Below are 6,000 nucleotides of genomic sequence, written 5' to 3' on the forward strand. Positions count from 1 at the left end.
CTGCAAATCCCTGGTTTCTCCACTTTTCTTCCAGTCATTTGGATAACATTTATTTAGCACTATTCTATATGAAGTATCATTCAAAGCATTTCTTATATTTAATAATTGCCTACAAAAAAAAACATTTAATGTTCTGCTCACCTCAGAAATTTTGCACATCGAATTTTCTCTCAGCGTCTCCCCACCCATGTCTAACTTTTTTTCAGAGCCCCAGTTACTTACATTTTCTCTGCTTTATCTCAGTGCCATTGGACAACTTGGTGCTGATGCCTCCACTTCCATGTCAAGGTTCTAACTGTCACTCTGCTTATTGTATTTATATTGTTTGCTAGAGGAGAGCGTTCATAAGCCTTGAGATAAAACAGGAGAAACAGGGAGTGAGATAAAAAGCAGCAGGATAAAATCCCAGAGAGACACAAACTACAGTGTTAATTACATGAAGTTTGACCTGCTTTTTCTCTAGCAGAGGAAATACCAGTTCTGAACTTGGTAAGCACGGACTAAATTCTGAGGCAGATATTCAAGCTGAATATATGCTTTGACATTGCATAGACAGTTTTATTTTGATAAAAGTGGGCCTCCAATGTCCAATTTGTAATGTGCCCTCTGACACCATCACCCAAATCATTCCTTGCTTCTCTTTGTCTGAAAACTGACCTGATCCCCTTTTTATTGAGCATATGACTCCCAATTCATAGTTTGGCATACATGGTCATTCTTTACAATGTGACCTTTTTTCTGTATTCATGACTTTCATAGACAAGGAAGGTGCCTGACTCATGCTTTTGGAACCAGGACTGGAAGGAAATTTCTCCCTGCCATCCTATAAAATTTGGGAGCAGTGGGCAGATGAAAGAAAGAAAGAAAGAAAGAAAGAAAGAAAGAAAGAAAGAAAGAAAGAAAGAAAGAAAGAAAGAAAGAAAAGAAAGAAAGAAAGAAAGAAAGAAAGAAAGAAAGAAGGGAAGGAAGGAAGGAAGGAAGGAAGGAAGGAAGGAAGGAAGGAAGGAGGGAGGGAGGGAGGGAGGGAAGGAAGAAAGGAGGGAGGGAGGGAGGGAGGGAAGAAAGGAAGGAAGGAAGGAAGGAAAGAAGGAAGGAAGGAAGAAGGAAGGAAGAAAGAAAGAAAGAAAGAAAGAAAGAAAGAAAGAAAGAAAGAAAGAAAGAAAGAAAGAAAGAAAGAAAGAAAGAAAGAAAGAAGCAGGTGTAGTACTAACTTTAACTAACATATGTTGAGCCCTGCCACGGGACAGGCACAGCTTAGAGTACTTGACAAATATCAAACCTACCCAAGCTGAAACAGTGGCCAAAAATTCTGGTTCCAGCTTTCTCATGGCCCCTTTCAAACACTCTCTCCCTCCTACTCCAGTGTTAACCACTTCTAAAATCTATATTGTCTTTGCCTGGTTTGAACTTTATGTGAATGGAATCATAATTCTTGCATGTCTGACTTCTTTTGCTTGTGAGATTCCTCCATGTGGTTTGATACAGTTGGGCTTTCCATTGTATGAAAGAATGTATAGTCTTCCATTGTATGAATAGAACACAATATAGTAATCCACTATACTGTGATGGACATTTGATTGTTTCTAATTAGAGCTTTTTATGACTAGTGCTACCATAGATATTACCGTTCAGTTTTCTGCAAACAAGTGCATAATTCATGCAGGGTTTATACCTGGGAACGTAAAAGGAGACCTTTCAACACAGACAGCAGAACTTTGGGCAGGTAGAAGTAGGACATATTTGAAACGAAGATCATAGAGGAAACAACTCCTCACAAGGAGGATGTGTTTAGGCTATAATTCTACAAGGATTAATTCCCCACTCAATTTGGGAAGCTTGTACAATCTCTTTTCTTGGAGAACAAGATCTTCTGCAGAAGGTATTTATGTACAGACAGCATTTGTATCAGAGTACTTCATATTTGAGGGCCACTAAACCCGCCATTATTTGGGCTCTTATCATAGTGAAAAAACAGATTAGAAGGGTGGACATGCACAAGATGGAATGTGTGGAGCTATAGTGCAAAGTCAGAGATTTCAGTCATCACAAGCACCAAGCAAGCCTGAGGACTCTGCAAAGTGTAACTGCAGGGAAGTGATTCTTCTATGGTGGGCTGGGATGGAGCTGCACTCAGGTGAAATGTAGAAGAGTAAAGTCTAACTGTTGGATGAGAGAAAATGAAGAAATGCCAGGTGGGTATCAGCACAGGCAGGCTGCTGGGCATGGTGGCTGAGGCACTGACCAGGTTTCTCCTACCAGAATGTAAGGTCCATGAGTGAGAAATGTTCTCTAGTCAATGTCCCCCACCCCAGCATTTAGTCAGGACTTTGCAGAATATGAACCAAAAATGCTGGTTAGGAAGGATTAATTATACCAACACCATAGTTAATTATTTGCAGTAAATATATTCATGTATAAGTACTACTAAGAACTGTTTAATTCATTTTGAGGGATTAAAAGGAATAATTATGCCAGTCACTGATTAGTAACTATAAATCGGTGAGTTACCAGCTCAACTAGCAGACATTCTAAATATCCTTTCCTCCATTAGTCTCTGCATAATTTTTTAAAGGCAAGTGACTTTGAATAGCTGACTTGTTGTCTTTTTCCTTTTGTGGTTTTAATTAATTAATTTCTTCTAAATAGTACTGTTATCTTCAATGTCCACTGATAAGAATCACTTCCACTGATAAGTAAAAATAAGAACTTTCTTCTGAAAAAAGAGAGAGAGAGAAACGTGTCACAGTAGATTGGGTAGAAAGAGGGGAGGGGAGGGGAGGGGAGGGGAGGGGAGGAAAGGAAGGGCAGCACAATACAATAGACACTAGTATGGCCCTATGTATAAATGTGGCTGTATAACCAATGTGATCCTGCAATCTGTACACATGAAAAAATAAGATTAAGATTACGTACCCCATTTGAATCAAATGTATGATATGTCAAGATCATTGTAATGTTTTGAGCAATTAATAAAAAAAAAGAATTAAGGGCCTAATCAAGAACTTAGATTCATATAGGTGTCTTATAGATCTGAAATTTGGCCAATGCATTCCCATTTTTAATCTACTCAGCCAAACATCGGAAGTCAGTGAGTTGACTCATATTTATAGGTTTTTAGAGATACACTAGGGAAATATTTTTATATTAACAGATTAGCAGTTTTCCACTCAATACAATAAATTCACGGAAAAAATAAATCAGATTTTTTTGAATATTTATTGTGTATTTATAGGTTTTTAATATATAAATACAAATGTGAATAAATCATATTAATCAATACATTCTATGTATGTGCTTTACAGGTAACTTAATTGATATGTATTTATTCAATGTGATCCAAACTCACTTGAATTTTCAAACTAAGAATTGAAGTCTTCCTGAAAAATAAAAAAAATTCCATTTTTATCAAAAAAAAAGAACTTTCTTCTGAAAAACCTAAATTTAGTGTTAGAAATATTGAGTCATAAAGGAAAAAAACAAGACTCTGGATAATAAGATAGTAGTAAAAATGCTCTTTTTTCATTTTTTCTTCATCTTTTTTTCTTTGTATATTAATGAGAATAGATGGCCAGTCGGAATACATAGACAATTTAATTTCACAGTCTATAAAATTTCCTAATATTCTTTTAGTGAGATGATTTTTGTCAGATTCTATGTTTCTGAAAAAATTATCTTAGTATTCTAGGTGTTATAGGTCAAAAGGAATATGTTCTTATAACAAAAATACTTGAGTCTGCAATAAGTATACTCTCCTTCTACAAGGCCCATTAACTGATATAATGTAAAGCTGGACAGGTCAGAGCTATTGCTAATACCATGTGGACATAATCTTACCGGCAATGAAGCGAACATAGAAGAAAGCAAAGGTAAGTAATCAGAACAGCAAGCACACAGGAGGTATTATGTAACATCATTGAAATCACTCCTAGATTCAGCCATACCTGAAAGAAAATGCATCTTTGTTTCCCAGTTTCATGAGCAATACAGTTTGAGCTAGGCTTTCTGATGTTTGTGTTCATGATTATCTTCTTGATACAGACATATGTTGCTTGGGGAAAAATTAAAATTTGATCCATAGCCCATTCTCTTATTACCTACACAGCATTGTGAGAATGGGCCGAGTTGAAGATGAATTTGATAATATACATAAGATTTAAATCAATAAATAAAAATAAACTATACTTGATAACTAAAGGAGTATCTATTGCTTCTGACAAATCCTAGGCAAATAGTGGCTGCTAGAGAAATAAAAGAGACAACACCCTGAAAGAAAAATAAGTTTGGTCCATTCTAGGAATTTGCATGAGGACCATTTTGTCTGATGTGGTATGGTCTGTATCCCTTGAACATGTTCAGGGAGATTCTCAGGGTAAAGACATTACAGTGGCCAAGTGGTTATTTATAAATCAATGATTCTCAGTCTGAGTACCACAAACTCACACGGAGAGACCTTAGAAATATTCTTGTGGGTTTAAGAATCAATAAACATAGTAGAGAGCTGTGAGTACATCTCAGTAAAGCTTTATTACTGAAGGAATGAATGAATGTTTACCTAAAACATTATCAATGGAATCAAAATGAGATATTTGGTTTATACAAATGCATTCTGTTACTTTACAACTAGATGCTTTGTGATTGAAAAAAAAAACAATAAAATAAAAATTCACCAAAAGGCTTTATTGGTTTAAGAAAAACTCCCCTCACATCTACGATTAATAGATCTATCAGTAACAATTATTAAAATACCTAATTCCTGGGTTTTAGCTTGTTTTATGTTAAAAATGCATCATCACTCTTGAAAACATTGAGGACCACTGTACAAATTGTACTTTGTTGATGTCAGAAATTTGTCCACCCGTACCCCTAGTATGGTAACTTGTGTGTACTCAAAATTATAAAAATGTACAAAATACAAGACTGACTAATCATATTCTATAAGAATATTCACTTCCTCTTTAAACTTATTATTTAAAACATCATTTTATTGTTATGTAAAACTTATTCACATACATTCATACAAGTTCATTCTTGAATATTTCACACATAGTTGTAAAGAAAACATCCTGTAGTCACTTGCAGGATAAGAAATAGAACACTTTGAGAATTACAGCCCTTTACCCATATGTGGCTTCTCCTGATTGTAAGCTTCTCTTGTCCCCAAATGATATCACTGCTTTTAAAGTAATTTTACTATCCACACACATCCCTAAACTAAATGGCTTAACTGTGCCCTTAACTTTTGAACTCTATTTAAGTGGAATATGTATGTGTGCATCCTTTGGTGTCTTGCTTTGTTGTTTTATATTATTTGATTCATCCATTCTCTGTTGTATATGACTGCAGTTTGTTGTTTTCTATTTATTTTCAGTATAATATTTCACTATATATTAGTACTACAATTTATCCATTCTGTAGGACATCCAAGTAGTTTTCAGTTTAGACCTTGTTAGTTGCTGGGGCTGGTTTTGAACTTGCAATCCTCCTGCCTCATCTTCCCAAGCCACTGGGATTACATGCATGTACTACTACTATACTATACTTGTCAGTAATCATTTTTTAAAAAATTTAATAAGCAATATGTGTTCACTGTAGAAAATTAAATAGGCTAAAGGGGAGAAAAATCTTTTAGAAACAACTCAGGGGATCACAAGATGGCAGATGCTCTGCTATTTGAAATTTGAACACCAGGAATACTGCTTCATAAAGAGGGGGGGTGTCTGAAGAAAATCTTGACAAATTATGATTTGGCTATCAGAAATTCAGAGAAGTCTAGAGATTCTGGTGTAGTGAATGGAGGGTATAAGGAAACAGCTGAGCCTGGCAAGGACAGTAGCACTGAGTCACTGCAAAGTGAAGAAGAACACAAAGGAATAGGAAAACACAGCGGAAAAATTTGGCAAACAAAATGTGCTCAGTGTTTCTCAGCTTCTAAGTGAAGAACTGAGGTTGGAGATACAGCTTAAGGAATTTATGCCAAATCTTGTTCCTATAGGAACACAA

At 35.5% G+C, this 6,000-nt stretch overlaps 1 protein-coding gene across 1 annotated transcript in view; it reads right to left on the reverse strand.

The window, feature by feature from the left end:
• Positions 1–348, reverse strand: part of Slc36a4 (solute carrier family 36 member 4) — a 101,305-nt gene extending 100,957 nt beyond the window's left edge. The window contains exon 1 of the mRNA XM_005337194.4: positions 223–348. The gene's annotated coding sequence lies outside the window, so the exon portion shown is untranslated. The remainder of the gene's footprint in view (positions 1–222) is intronic.
• Between the last annotated feature and the right edge of the window lie 5,652 nt (positions 349–6,000).

Source organism: Ictidomys tridecemlineatus, chromosome 4 (assembly GCF_052094955.1).
Source record: "Ictidomys tridecemlineatus isolate mIctTri1 chromosome 4, mIctTri1.hap1, whole genome shotgun sequence".
Lineage (NCBI taxonomy): Eukaryota > Metazoa > Chordata > Mammalia > Rodentia > Sciuridae > Ictidomys > Ictidomys tridecemlineatus.